We start from the raw sequence: 15,858 nt of genomic DNA, 5'->3' as shown, positions 1-15,858 counted from the left end.
GCCCCACAGCCCCACACACAAGCAAGTGGGAGTGCATGAATGGAGCCCACACTCCACTCCTCCCTGCAGCATGCAGGATGCAGCCACCCCCATGGGCACCCCAGGGGAAGGCAATGTCCTGCTCCAGCCTGCCCACCCTAGCCACAGCTTCTGTAGGTACTTCACTAGAGGGAGGCCACATTACTGCAGAGTGACTGCCCAAACAGCCCGCAGTCTTCTTCTGAAATAGCTTGAATTGTTTGAAAACTGGCACATACAAAGTCAGCAAAAGTTGTTTTTGTTTCACAAGGGACTTTTCTATTATGGACAGAGTTTTTCCCCGACTTTTTCTCTGAGATTAAGTCAGGATAATAGCTACATTTTGAGGCAGTTATCATAACTTCTACTACTTTTCATTGCAGTTGGGATTTTCTTTTTCAGACACAAAGTCAGTTCTCAGTGTGCACATAAACCCTCCTGATGAGGACCAGTTTTATTGTTCATGTGTTTAAAAGGAAAATTACTTTGCTCAGGGGGTTAAAGTGCTTGAGGAAGAAGAGAGAAGAGAAAAAAGTAAACAACCATTAGAGATATTGCAACCACTGCAAAGAGCAGTTCCAGGAGTAACGTCACAAAATATTCACACGACTTCAGAACTAATTGTGTCTCATCCTGAGTCTCAGTATGATATTTATGTCATGTTCTCATTCTTCCTGATTAACGGGGTCAAGAAATACTGTTCAATGCTAGCAATGGTTTGTGCTGGTCACAGGAGCACCACTCTGCTCTCTTCTTGCTGGCCTGGCTCTGCTGAAAAAAACACTTGCATGTGTCTGATATCAGCCCAGAACTCTTCCTCTTGCCAAGACTCATCTATCAGTTCGAGTAAACAGTAACATACTTTCAAACAAAATAGATTTTCAACCCAGTAGCTGGAGTATTTCACCTAATAGCTGCACCATTTTCCACAATCACCTGGTAGCACCTTTTGAGATCAAGATTAGCACGGAACACATATTTTCTTCACAAAACAGTCATCTTTAGGCAGTTGTATTTTGTTTCTAAGATCGCTGGCCAAGTTCTTGAGGGCAGACAATTTGCACATCCCCAGTAAATTAAAAAAAATAAATAAATCAATGGAGATATGCAGCATTACTCCAGCTAGAATTCTTCACATGTAATTTACAGCCATGCTGTATGTTTCCTTGGTTACTATGTATTTCTTTGCACTAATCACACCAAAATAGGATGAAGAAATGCAACATCACTGTTGAGATGAATCACATCCATACATCTCAACCCTTTTGCTCTCACATAGTTCTTAATCATATAGCTTTCCCAGAGCTAACTCACAACATCTGCTACGGTCATTTTCTTCTAAGAATGGATGGTAACTGCATTTATTGCCTTATGTTATAGGATGAAGTGGGCCGCATAAAATGTAGCAATTTCCATACTAATACAGCTGTTCCATCTTTTTCCAGAATATTAACTTATTCCAATCCACTCTGATCTGAATCACAAGATTCAGTTCAGTAATTTATGCCTGCTCATAGCAGTTACTTGGAAGGGAATTATTTCAGCAAAGCCAGCATAATTACTAATGATCTAATGACTAGTTAGTCTCTTCTGATGCTCAGTAAACCATTCATAAATTCCACCTACTATCTGTTTATCTCATCAGGCAGACTCCTGGCAGGGAGCAAGAATGGCTTGAAAAGGAAGGAACCAAACAAACACGTACACCTTTGCCCCTGAGGGATAAACCCAACTTTTGAGGCAATCTCAGAGAATACTTTAATTCCAATGGTAGTTCTTGTACCAGCATTAAACATCACTCCAAGTAAGTGGGCAGCCACATGCAACAACCACATGCAAAAGTAGTGTTAAGTCAGCGAGCGGTAGATTTTTTATATTTTTGTTTTTGCAAGCATTAGACTTTCCCCACTCTTCTGCCTCCCAGCTATCCCTTGCCCTGTGCTCTTTTTCCTTTTCCTCATCACTGAGGAGCAGGCAGCAGCTTAGTTCCCCCAGCACAGGGAACCAGAAGCTGCCTGCAATAACAGCTGCAAGTGTAGCCACTTTCCAGCGCTGACCAGACAGAATGGATGAAGCCCATTAAAAACGATCTGCTCGTCCCTGGTCCATTTAAACACCAGGAAGTCTCCTTTAGGCTTTTCCACACCTCTGCTAGAGAATACATCCTGCTCTGCCAAACGAGGCCTGAGGCAGTATTTATGTTCATTCACAAAGTGAGCCGAAGCACACAGCACTGCAAAGTCCGCTATTCTCCAGCCATTGCTTAAATTTCTGCCCGTCTCTTTGTTCCAGAAGCACTCGGTGCCACTGCTTTTCAAATGCAAGCTGACATACAGGTACATCTTCCTGAAGTACCCAGGTTCTTATAAAAAGCAGAAGCCCTTAAACAGGTTCGGTGCTTTTTTTTGAGGGTGAGTGGGTTGAAGATGAGGAGGATACAATCTCCTCTGCATGTAAAACCAATCCTATGGCAAGCATCTTTGTTTTTAAGAAATAATGTTTACGCCTCATCTTGCATACTCTCTTCTTGAAGGAGACACCATCACCACTTTTCCAATTCCTTGTGCTCCCAAAGGGTGTGTGTTTCACAGCTATCAAAGCCCCTTAATCTTTTAGTTGTTTGGATTCCAGATTGTGTTTAGTTTTTAATAATTCAAAGGCAAGTTCTGCAGTTTTTCTGTTTGTTTGTTTAGGTTTTTTTTGTATGGTTGTTTTTGTTTTCTTGTTTGTTCATTTTTGTTGTGGTTTTTTTCTTTTTCTTAAATGACGTGTTCAGAGGAGGGCGATGAAGCTGGTGAGGGGTCTGGAGCACAGGCCTTATGAGGAGCGGCTGAGGGAGCTGGGATTGTTCAGTCTGGAGAAGAGGAGGCTCAGGGGAGACCTCATCGCTCTCTATAACTACCTGAAGGGAGGTTGTAGTGAGCTGGGGGTCAGCCTCTTCTCTCTTGTAACTAGTGACAGGACGAGGGGGAATGGCCTCAAGTTGCGCCAGGGGAGATTTAGGCCGGACATGAGGAAATGCTCCTTTTCTGAAAGAGTGGTCAGGCGCTGGAACGGGCTGCCCAGGGAGGTGGTGGAGTCACCGTCCCTGGAGGCGTTCAAGAAACGTTTAGATATAGTGTTGAGAGACATGGTTTAGTGGGGTCATTGGTGGTAGGTGGATGGTTGGACTAGGTGATCTTGTAGGTCTTTTCCAACCTAGCTGACTCTATGATTCTGTGACCGGTGCACTTGCTCCAAGAGTTAGTCACAATGCGCTGCTCATTATTGGCACGTCTTCCAAGTATTTTACAGCACATTCTCAATACCATTATGCAATCATTTCATTAGTCTGAACTGTTTCACTTGGCAGCAAGATGCATTACAAAATGATGTCATCTCTTGGAAAAATATGAAAGCCAGAGAAGGTGACAATTTCAGGGGTACGCAAGTAACGCAAAAACTCAATCACTTGAAACTCAGAAATCTTCATTCAGATACCTGTTACCTCCGTTTTCCTCATCATCATTCTGCAGTTATTAAACGTGTATATTGCTGCTCTCCACCACCATTCCTCCTCCCCCAGAAAAATTGGGCCTATTTTTAGACAAGCTTTTGGACTACTCAAGGTGTACTCGCATTCAGTTCAGCACACAAGACAAAGCAGTGATGTATAGCATATCCTTCTATGCTCTACTGCAGGACGCTGTGACATGCATCGCACAAGTCACCACAAGGTGACAAAGCACAACTTGGCATCACCTTGCCACGTGGTAACTCTACTCAATGACTTTTACTCTAGAAATAAAGAGCTCCGTAGATGGATAGCTTCCAGATGCCTGAATACAGGTAGTCTTTTGCAAAAGGCACACACACAGTGCTCTTGCTATAAGTCATTTGGTGACTCCCTGAAATCCAAGTGTTTCCATAGTAAACAAAATCTATTACAGAAATTTTGCTGACAGGAGAAGAGCTGTTTCTTGACCAGGGGCTCTCCTCCATCTTGCACCACACTGCATACCAGATGGGATTCTTTCTTCAGGGGCTTGGGAAAAGTGGCAAACTGTTTTAATTATGACATTTGCAGTTCTGATTTCCCATGCTGCCTCTATCTTCTTGGCAAGCCTCCTTTGTGAGAGGTCACAGCGCCAAACAGCCAGAGCACTGAACTGCAGCTTGTCAAAAAACTTCACTTCTGCCTCTGCTTTCATTACGGCGTCAAACAAGTCAGTTCTCTTTATTCTGCCCAGCTTCCTCTCTTTGCAAAACAAAGCCCACGTCCACAACTGTAAAACACTTTAAAGAAAGTAAGAAAGATCGTATTTCTTAATAAAGGTAGCAGGATTACCTACATTATATGTCAGCTTGCTCCTGTTACTTCGGATGCTGTTGCTCCAGATGCAAGCTCCATGTGTACATGAGAGGAACTAGAGAGCCAGACCAACTGCAGAGAGATGTATGTCTGAATATACAACCTGTGGTTCTAGGGTGCTCAGAATCATCAATTGAAGTATGCAGAACTTATCCCTTTCCAATTATCTTAAGATAACCTGCCACTTTCAAGCAACTGCTGAAAAGCAAGAGAGAGAATGTGAATTGGAGCTGACCCTCTTCTAGCCATCTAAAACAAAACTGATAAAGAGAAAAGCTTCCACCACATACAGACTTTGAAACAACCAGATACTACTGCTGCCATTGCAAAACAGGCTGCCCTGAGCAGTTGGATCTCTTCCCAGCTCCAAAGCAGCTGGCACTGCAGTCTGGGAATCACATTGCCTGTCAGCTTCAGAGCTTGTCAGTAGCTGTTAGCGCACCAGCAGGGACAGGGCAATCTTCACTGGAGGAAAGGGGAAAAAGAAAAGGCCACACGAGTGGTGAGAACCTCGCACAGACTTTTCAACGCTGTCTGCCAATACAGCAATACAGCAAAATGAAGATGAGGAAAAAATTGTATTGCCAGAGGAATCACCTAAGCCGACACACCCCACAAATGCTCCATGCTTTATGATAGACCAGAGCATGTGTTTTTATTAACAGTAAGCAATTAGAAACAGAACACCATCTAACACTTACTGGAGCAAAAAAACAATGACAAAAGCTATTTACCTATATATGCCAATATTTTCAGACAAAAATCTCTAAATCTGTCAGAATGAAATATGCTATAAACAAGAATTCACATTCTTAAAGAATGCCACTGAAGTGAAATATCATGCAAATTGATAAATAATTATTCAGGGAGTCTTCAAGTTAAATTTCCAGGGTTAAAGCAAAGCGACCAAAAATTAATGGTTCATTTTTGTAGCTTGAAGAAACTATTGTTCTTTCTTCAGTGGATGCATTCTATTTGTAACGTATTAGTCTTGAAGAAGAGATCCTAAAAGCCTTTAAAAGTAAATTTAAGTAATGTTTGTTCTTTCCCTCTAACCTAAACTCTGCAGGAACTCAATTAAGTATTTAATTGAAGCTTCCTCCATAAATCAAACTTAGTAGGAGAATACAGAGAAGAGTCAAACAGGCAAGGACCGTGAATCAGAAAGTAACAAAATGTAAGTAGGCTCCATTTCAAATGCATCTTTAAATACTGTCAATATGAATACAAAATTTTAATTCAGCAGATAATATCAAAGGCCAAGAAAACATGCAGAAGTTATTTATGGCACAATGACAGTATTTTTCTTTTTTCTTTTCTCTCCTTTTTCTTTTTTTAAATACAGGAACAGCACAGGATGAGTCTATGCTCATGGTGGTGTCTACTATACCACCCAAGTAACTGCCAACAAGATACCGCAGCATGTTCAGGACCTTACCTGGATTTTCCTCTCCAGAATCTTTCCCTATCACTTCCCCTTTACAATATTTCAATTCACTGTTCAAAAAACCACAACTCAGGTAAGCATCTTTTCCCTTTGTTTCTCATAATAAATGCTTACAGAGTAAAGAAAGCTCTTGAGCAGGAATATCCAAGTACTTACTTTTACATGCTTGGAGAACCTCAGCAAGAATGAAAACCTTGTGTTGATGAGAGGAATGTCAGTAATCCTTGCTGCATTAACCCATGCTTTGTTAGTTAGTTTAGAGGCACTTACAGAGCAAATCTACAGGGGACAGTGCTGCAACAGCCCAAACTAGGAGATGCAAGCCAGAAAGTCCACATAGTGTAGCGCTGAATTCATGCTGCCACTTTGGGTTGGTTATCATGGTATCCAGGGCTCTGCTCTGTGCCTCTCAGAAAGGCCATGAACAGCTGACGAGATGCAGTCAGAGCCCTATCCTTGGAGGAAGATAAAGCAACTGTCAGAAGGGGGTGAGGGAAGATGATGTGGTTTAGGACAGAAAAAAAGAGATCACCCTGAAATATTTCTCTGGACACTGTGCTCTTCAGAGCTTTCTGCTGTAGGATTTATACAGACAGTGCCAGTAGACACTTCTCTGCACCCACAGCTTTGATAACCTCTCACAGTCTGGTTGCTTCAATTAAGCAGAGGAACCAAGAGTGAGCTTTGCCTTTATTACAGCACTATGCAGTATGCCATAAATAACTACTTGGGAAGCATAACTAGCTAAACACTTCAAACTGTATTTGTCAAATAAATTCAGTAGAATACATTTTGTCATCACATCAGCCTTGCAATTGTATGTATCAATGTGCTTTTTAATCCAGCCATTAATGAAGCCTAATTGTTCTTTTTAGTCCTCATTCCCCCACCCCCACCCCCTCTGCAAGAGCCTGCTGAAAAGAATGGGGCATTAAAGAGAGGAAGGCTTGCTAACTCCACCAAATCCAAGGAAGGCAGTTCAGCCAGCCAGACATGCAGTGATGCGTATCTGGGTTTGTTTCTGGTCCAGGCTGAGCAACAGTGCTGTGCAGGACATGCCCCAGCCTTCCTAGACTGCAGGGATGGTGATTGCAGGAGGACTTACCCCATAGTGGATTCACCATGCAACAACAGCAACAGCTTAGCTTTTGTGATTTTCCACAAAAATAACTTCTTGGATGTAGTTGTTCAGATGTTTAAAATTATAGGAAGATGTGTAGAAAAACACTTTTCAGTAATCAGATTGTGTATTTGGGTACTTACAAGGAAAAATCCTAAGAATAAGACAGTTATAAGCATCTAATGCTTCTTGAATAAGCTGTTTGCTTATTCAAGGCAGCATCAGAGTACCTCTGTATTCTAGAATGAAATTCATTCACCTTTCGCCCAAACATCCTTAAAACTTTCTCTTTCCCAAAGGAAACAAGTAAGTCAATTCACCTATTATCTTTCATTTCTGAGGTCTCGTGTCTGATGGATTTAAGCACATCCCTTCTTTTGGCAGATTTTGGCCTTCCACTCATTCATATCCAAGAATGAAAACAATATCGCAGATTGTTGCTCACCTGTGAGATTATTTCTCATTAATATCTCCTATTATTCACAGGTCACTTGGAAAGCAACAGACTTGGCTGCTCGTCTCCTGGTAAGCAATACTACCTTGGCTGTCTTAGATCCCTAAACATAAAAGGGTTTGGAAGTGATCACACAGATTCACAGAGAAATGCCTACCAATGGCTCCTCTCAAACATAAGAGGAAGACAGTCTTTAGCTTTCAGAATCACTGAGCTGTAAGATGATAGAAACTTGTCCTTTCTTGTGCTTTTTAACCTACAGCAGGCACAGAGCCATCACCTGAGATAGAGCGTGGGAAAGGTGGATGAGAGAACCACGCCACCAGCAAAACGCATCTTCAAGTACCATTTATAAGGTATGTGACAAACATACTGCATCTATCCAGGATTTTCTACAATAGTGTCAAGGGAAGCATGAGATAAGAGGGTCAGTTTTTATTTTAAAGTAAACACAAATTTTAGTGAATGACTTAAATGTAAAAGTTGTAACCTGACTTAAAGCCTGTGTTGTTAATTACTTGTATTGGCATATTCTAACACTTTGAAATGTGCCAGAGAAAATTGCAATGGAAGCTGTCAAATGCTTTCTCAAAGTTATACAGTTGAGAAAAATGGTTTCTTACACCCACTAAATGCTAGTTTTTGTGGGTGAAAAACTGGCTAGCATGTTATCATCCAGACTGAATCCAATGCAGACCCAGCTTTACCTCAGCTGAATCTTCTCTGCCTGATGTGACAAGGTAGAATACCCACTCTCACACTGAGATTTGCAACATTTTGAGTTTCTGTAGATCTTTAAATCACATTTGTTAAGGCATTTTAATCCAAGCCTCTCAACGTTCTTTGTTCTATGTCTCCTCCAAAAGTCTAAATTTAAATCCTCAAGCAACAGCTTCAGCATTTTGCCTTCAGCTTTCTCAAGTTCTAACTGCTGTACCGTGGGTTTTGCTATGAGCACCGCTGGTAAAGATCTACAGACGCATCCTTAAAACAGTAGAGGACAATCCTGTAAAAATAACATTTTCAAAGGCCCTCCTTGTTTGTTTTCCAGCCTTCCATCTCTCACATACACAGAGCTTATCCTCCCTCACACAAAGCAGTCAGTGTTTCCAAAAGCTACTGTTTCTGGGTGCCTGATTTCAGACCTTTTCATAACTTCTTTCTGTGAAGACTGTCCCATGCCTCACCATTTCTATTCTTTGTTCTTTCATTTCTTGGTGATTTTCTTCATGTATTGTCTTTTTTTTTCTCCTCAGTCTGTATGTTCACTGCAAAAGGAAGAGCACAGACTCCAGTGCTCCTGAACACTCATATTTCATTTTGAAATAATAATTTTTATATTTCATAGGCATCTTGTGGAAGGTGTTATCCGATTGCGTACTCAGCTTTAAGGATGCAAACGGCTTTACTACCCACTGCACAGCTTTTCCCACTGTTTGGAGAAGTGCATCTCTGTAAACCATCCCAGAGACTTAAGTTTCAGTCACTCAAATCTTTTTAAAAGGCTCATTAATACTAATGAACATCTTTATCACATTTTCCAGCAGTAAGCAACAAAAACAATGGCTTGCAGTTAACTAATTATGTGTACACCTACAAAGTAACAGTTTTAATAATGCATCGCTATTTGTTTCCCAGTAGATTGATAACGTTTTGAACATTACACTGAAAAAAAACCACCACCATGCATCAGTAATAGATTTGCCTATATAAAGCACTCTGCTAACCACCCTCTTTTAAAGTAACTCAAAGAAAGCTATGTGTACCCCTGTAAATTCCTACAAGAACTAGAAAAAAATTATTTGTTCACAAAGAGTAGTGAGAAAAATAACTCATTAAGTTCATCATTTCTGTTTGATGATTCCAAAACAGCAACAAATAAATGAGGTAATTCTTCCTGCCTTCAGGCCGATGAGATCTGACTTGATACCACTAATTAGAACAAATGTACATCATAAGAAACATCGCAGCAACAGTGAACTGCAGTGTAACTATTCAAATTCAAAATGTGAACAAATAGCCTTTAATAAAGTATACAAGCAAGTGCTAATAAGTTATCTTTCCCAACCTCTCACTGCAAGCAAGAGACTTGCTGTGATTTTTAAGGCTAATAGGCTTAACCAAAGGATGAGGAGGGCTAACATCGAGCAAGCCCTGGAGTTGTTCTGCTTCCCTCCTGCAGCTCCAGAGCATTTAGTGGCATTCAGTCACAGAGAACAGTGTGCCATGTACTTGGACCTAGCAAATTCCACAGTAAGCTTGCTCCTACTAGATACTCTTTCCTTCAGACTTTTGGGGATTTCATACCCTCATATGAATGGATTTAGATTGTGGTTACCCTCCATACAAATACAGGGCAGTGATTGGGCCTGAACTCCATAGCCTCATTCAAAACTCCAGGTCTCTGCAGAAGTCCCTAGCCTAACGGATTACTTCAGTATACACAATTTTTAAACACTCCAATTGTTTTTAAACTATGCTTATGCTTACTTTATTGAATCAATACGTGAATGTCCATGCTTACATCTCCACACAGATAGAATGCTTTCAGTGGGACTTGCTTTGGGCAAAATTCCTAAACTTTTACATTGAAGCTTTTTTCCTGCACTATCCAGCACCAGTAAAAGCAACTGTAAAACAGAGCACGTAAGCCATGTCTTCCTCCTCCCCCCTCAGTCACCTTGCACATCCAAAAAAAGGACTGAACACAATCTGATCCAAAAGGCACAAGGTTTTTTTCATTGCCAATATTTGTTTCGGCAGCTAATCCAGATTTGGTATAATGTGATACAATCCTGTTCACTTCTGGTCTCTGCCAATGTTATCTTCCTTTGCTATTTTGCTTCCGCAGGAGAAATTTAAATAAAAAGCACACTAATCTTATTAGTCTCTGAAATACACAAAACTGATATAAATACTTAACATTTCTGGAACATATACTCTCCAAATACACATTTCACACACTCCAATTATTTGGCAATACGCAGCAAACTAAATTGAAAAAAGCTGATCCTAACGGGAAGTTATAGTAAACAAAAGCATTCAAGATCTTGAGCTCATTTTCAGCAGTTTCATCAGATTGAACTTTTTACACCCACTAAACAAGCTGGATCTTGCCAAATAGCAACACACGTTTGGAAGTCTCTGCAGAGTCTTTCAGAGTGAAAGAACATCCCAAGGTCATGTAACTGCTCCATTTTTGAGCAATGTGAAGAAAACATATGAACAAACAGCAGGAGTACCTCCTGTACAACATGAATATGCTACTTCTCTTAAAAGCATGTTAAAAAAGGAAAGAAAGAAAGAAACAAGAAAACCTAATGGTAACTAGCAGCGTATACCCATTCCACCCAAACCATTAATGATATTATCATTTATCAACATAAATGAAATGCTGTTCCGCAAGTTGTTGAATAGCTATGTACACAATTCAAATTTAAGTGAAAAAATGTTAGCTTTGGAGTCAGAAAAAGCAGCTTCCTAAAGAAAACCCAACTGAGTACTCTTCTATTGAATAAAGAACAAGTAACACTCCAGAAAACTCTGTGGACTGGTGAATCCACATTCTGTTACAGTCAAGGGTTACACTGTTTTAAGAGCCATGAACACCTGATCCAAGCTAACCTGAAAGTGCTGGCTCTCTTACGGATCACTGGGTAGTGACAATAAATACCAATTTGTGCTTGTGGTGCTGTGTCCCAAGTTGTTCTTCTCTTCCCTTTCACCCTATTACTCACCCATACTCATCACAAACACGTGGAAGAAATCAGTGGGTTACCAGGTGGTAGTTTCCCACCAAACGCATTCTAAATCCTCAACATGTGTAAGTGTCCCCACACTGACAGCCTTCTAAACAATACAGCCCCTTTCATGATCTGACAAGGTGGCATTTTAAGTTCTGATATCCACTGGGAAGCCTTTCCAACAGGGTGGATGTTGAGGAAAGATCAGTTTTAAAGATGTTATTCACACTGAGCCCACATGAATCCTGACAAAGCTGTTAGCTTAGGACATACTTTCAGCGGTAATATGACCTCAGTTTGTGTACTCCAAGATCTCACAACAATAGAATAACCATCACCTCTTTCACAGCCCCAGCAAAGGGGAAGATGATTGACTGACGTAACTCACCTCTATCCTCTCTCACAATCAAGTGCCCAGGGAAGATCAGTTAGTGGTGGACTGCATTACTGCTAGCTGAACTCGTAAACACACAATATTAAGTCTTAATTCTACATGTACCTGACAGCAGATATGTACAGAACCTCAGGCTCTGCAGCTAAGTGTTCCACGTGGGTGTTTAGATACATACAGTGCTGCTGTTTTTCCAAAATGCTTCTTGTTTTCCTTCTGTTTCGCTATGTTCTTTATTGATGCCAACAGAGCAGGGCCTGCAGCAGCCAGACAGGTGCAGTTTGCTCTAAAAATGGACAGACTTTGGCCTGATCTTTTCCTCATAGGCTGCCTCAGTCTAAGGTCAGTGCCTTTGGTAGGACAAAAAAACACTTTCCATGAACTAGCCTAGGACTGCATGTTTTTCATCACACAAACTGTTCATTGGTTCAATCGTGGCTGCAGATGACAAGCCAGTTCTGAGGTTAACACATCCTTCTAGGGAGCTGTGCAGGGAACATAGGAGTCTCCATGTGAGGTAGCATTACTCCCTCTATGCAGACGAAAGATTATTCTACTGATTTTGTTTGTTTGTTATCCGATGAGCGCAGAACAGATCTTGCTTTCGCTTTCTCACACCAAAGCACTGAAGCTATGGGTGCCTTTGCTGTGGGAGCATGACAGGCTGGAATTGAATCAGCCTTGCTACCACATGGCTGCGGCACAGGCAAGCATCTGCGGGGACTCCAGAGGGATGCAGGTAGAACCTGCTGGATTCCCCAGGCACTGCACAGAGCCACCAGCTTCACCCTGCATAGGTACTAACACAGCCTACACGTGGCTCTGGAGTTGGTGGAAAAGCTTGTTAGCTCCAGAGCTAGAATTTTCTTTGTTTAGTTAGGAAGCAAGTGAAAACCTCACTAGGGGCAAACTTTATGCAAAACAGAAAGCCACGTGGACTGCCTCAAGACTTGCAGCAGCAACACAGACTTCTAGCGTCATGATTACTTACACTGTTTATTTCAATCAAGATTCAATGCAGAGTAAGCATTTTTAAAAGCAGATTTAAATCAGTGTTACTTTACCAAGTCTGCTTCTTTCCTTAATCACTTTTCTAAGGAAAAGCCCATCATACTATGTAAGCACAGCTTGTTTCTGTAATGAAGTCACAATACCGTACATTCCATCTAGCTCTGCCCACTTTCCAGACTGTTTAAAAAAAAAAAAGCAATGTTTCCTAAACTACTATGGTCCATATTTGCTTCATCCCCTACCAAGATTCTTCTCAATATTTGGTATTTCATCATGCTTCCTCCAGCAGGTTTTTTTCAGCACTCATCTTACTCCCTTCTCATGCTCCAGCAGCTCGTCTTCCCTTGAGCTTTGTACCTTGTTAGCCTTTAGTTTTGAGGAAGCCCTTCTCCTGCAGCCTGCTCTGTTTAAGCCGGCCCACGCAGCTCCATCAGACCCACAGACCAGAAGAATCTGCTTACAAAGACCCAACTGCAATGTTGTCCTCCCTTCTGTGCTATTACTCTCAAAGGGCTAAGATTTATGCTTTTCCATAGTCCACACTTTGCCAAACTCAGTCAATACTTGCCTCTTTCTTCAGCGCTCCCCTCGAGCATTTTAATTATTTATGGCTCTCTTATCTCAACTCCTTCCAGTTTGTTTATGTCATTCTGACACTAAAAAAGCAAGGAGTAAAACAGCATTTTAAACGCAGGCACCTCAGCTCTACGAACCAGGTCTATAACCTACAAACAGACTCTCATTTAACTTTCACCTATGTCTCCTTTGCCATTGTTTATTGCCAAGCACATTGCCTCAGTTAAACATCTGCTTTGGTTTACTTATACCCAATAAGTTGCTTACATATGATCAAATTTCATTAATTCTTATTCATGTTTCTTGTTTCAAGCTGCCATGTTTTACTATTTCTCCATCTTTAAATGCATTATGCAGTTCCTGTCAGCATGCTGTATTCTGAAAGTTGCCTCGTTTCTGATGCACCAGCCTGCAAAACGGGTTTCCATGCTAGCCTGAGACTTTCTGGAAACTCAGAGTCAGCCAGACTGAGGGCCTGAAGAAAGTACACAACAGCTTCCTCACATTCCATGTCCCTTCCCACAGGGATCAAGCACCTGGTGAGGCGGCAGGAAAGCATTCTCAACCTAAAAAACTGTTAATGCTGTCCCCACCAGCAGGTCATCGCCACACCAGACTGAATGCCTTGCAGAAATCCTGTACAGTGATAACATCTCAATGATGTCTGTGTGATATAACCCAATGAATGGCAGTGTTCAAACAATTTGTACTTCTCTGCCCTCTTCACGAGGGCATTTGTAATGTTACAGGAAGCTCTGCCCAAGCACAAGCAGATGAATTCTCCACAACCTTATTACTCATCGCTATGCTCTTCCAGATCTCCTCATTTACTAGCATGAATCTTGGCCCCCATCAGCAGTGCCCGTCACTCCGTATAGCTCTACCAGCACAGGTGGGCATCAGGGAGAACGTGATGCCTGGGTCTCAGTGCTGCTTGGCACACAGCTGGGCTCGTTCGCCCATCAAGAAAAATAGGCATGTCTGCTCCCTGCCTTTGGAGCATGTAGAGGTCTACACAGCCTGTCTACAGCATCTCCAACAAGATCAGCATCTTGTTCACTGTTCTTCACGCCTTTTGTCACAGGCAGAAATACCAGCTGGGCCCTTGCATGCTTTCAATAAGCCCAACTGTAGTGAAATGAGCAGCTCAGGATCTGCTCCCTCAAAACACTCACAGTTTGGTAAGGAAAAGTAGCGGCCCTTTTCAGCTCGGCACCACACACCAGACTTCAGTTGAAGTAGGGTGCTGTCAGCAGCCAGCCTCCTGCATTATATCCCTACATGCTTACAAATACATGTGCCACGTAATGCAGCCTGCATTAGTTTTTGCCCACTTTTACAGAGTCAGTCCTCACCATAGTAGTTGCATATCTTCTTGTAAAAAAAAAAAATCAATCCGTGAAGTATTTATGGAAGCCTCCAGCACTTTTTTTTTTGGGGGGGGGGTGGGGTGAGAAATAATTATTCACCAAGGCAGGATGCAAAGCATTTGTTTTAATAATGGCAGTTTCTCATATCTTGGCTACATTGCGCATATTCATTTTTTGCTTATCAACACAACATAGTATCTTAATAAACTTAATGGCAATACTGTGATTTTAATTTCAGTTGGAATTTATTCAAGCCGCTAAGTTTACTCTGGAGATCTACATATTTATGAATGTCTTTTAATAAATTCTTGCTTTTGGTTTTATTAAAGCACCTCTGGGTACTATTGCAGTAGCGCTATTTGCTATTGCAAAGGAACAATGAGGTGGATTTCCCAAATAAAAAAAAACAGAGGGATGTGGAAGATACACACAAAAAAGCTTCACCTACATCACCACTGCACTGCACATAGTTTGGTGAAATGCCTAATTGCTACATACCACGTGTAAGCTACAGACTGAAACAGCTCTTAAGAAGAAATGCAGTTTTTTCATTGCTTCCATAGATGAATCTGGACAAACCTGTGTCAGAAATGCATTATTCAGAAGGTGAGAGAACTGTAATGCAGGAATATTTCAATCCCTTAAGATATTAATAAATAAAAGATAAATACAGTCTGTAAAAATCAAGTCAAGAATGTCAGGAAAGGAGACAGTTCCAAAACTCATGAGTTCATACAATAACAAAAATGGTTGGTAGTGAATTTGTGTAATGTACACAACAAGCGTTGGCTACACTTTATTTACAACTTCCTTGGCAGCTGCTCAGAGAAAACTATTAAGTAGAGCTCTGTCAAAATTAAATCCTTCCCATCTCACCATCTTCTTCAAACTATAATGAGAAAGTAAAAGAGGAAAGAGAAAAAAATCTGTAAAAAAAGAAAATACACACCATGGATTGATTACACTTATTGTGTACTTCAAGGTTTTTGTTTTTGCCTTTATGTCATAGTTATTCTGCAGACAGTTGCATATTATGGTGCAATGGTGATTTTAGAATGGAAGACAAACTGTTATTACAAGCAAGTAAAATTTAATAGGATCATTCTAGTTTATTTTACTTTAGAACTGCAAAATCAAGGCAACCAAAGATGCAAGAAAATGATGTTAGACAAAGTAGAAACAAGCTGTACTATACGCTAACCACATAAATTAACTTCAATACTCTCTCAAAAGGATGTGCTTATCAAAAAAAAGTTGCCTTTGACTCTTCTATAATACAGAGTAGGTACTGAGCATCAACCCAGGATTCAATAAGACTATTTAGGAACAAGAGAGGATATTGTTAAAAAAAAAAAAATCCAAGGTAGGTCCCAGACA

General features: G+C 41.0%; 1 protein-coding gene across 3 annotated transcripts in view; it reads right to left on the bottom strand.

Moving 5' to 3' along the window:
* Positions 1–15,858, bottom strand: part of PLCL1 (phospholipase C like 1 (inactive)) — a 200,154-nt gene that overhangs the window by 129,885 nt on the left and 54,411 nt on the right. The window lies entirely within an intron of this gene.

This window comes from Numida meleagris, chromosome 5, assembly GCF_002078875.1.
Source record: "Numida meleagris isolate 19003 breed g44 Domestic line chromosome 5, NumMel1.0, whole genome shotgun sequence".
Taxonomy (NCBI): Eukaryota; Metazoa; Chordata; class Aves; order Galliformes; family Numididae; genus Numida; species Numida meleagris.
Note: the sequence above shows the minus strand (reverse complement) of the source record. Positions and strands in the feature narration are given on the sequence as shown.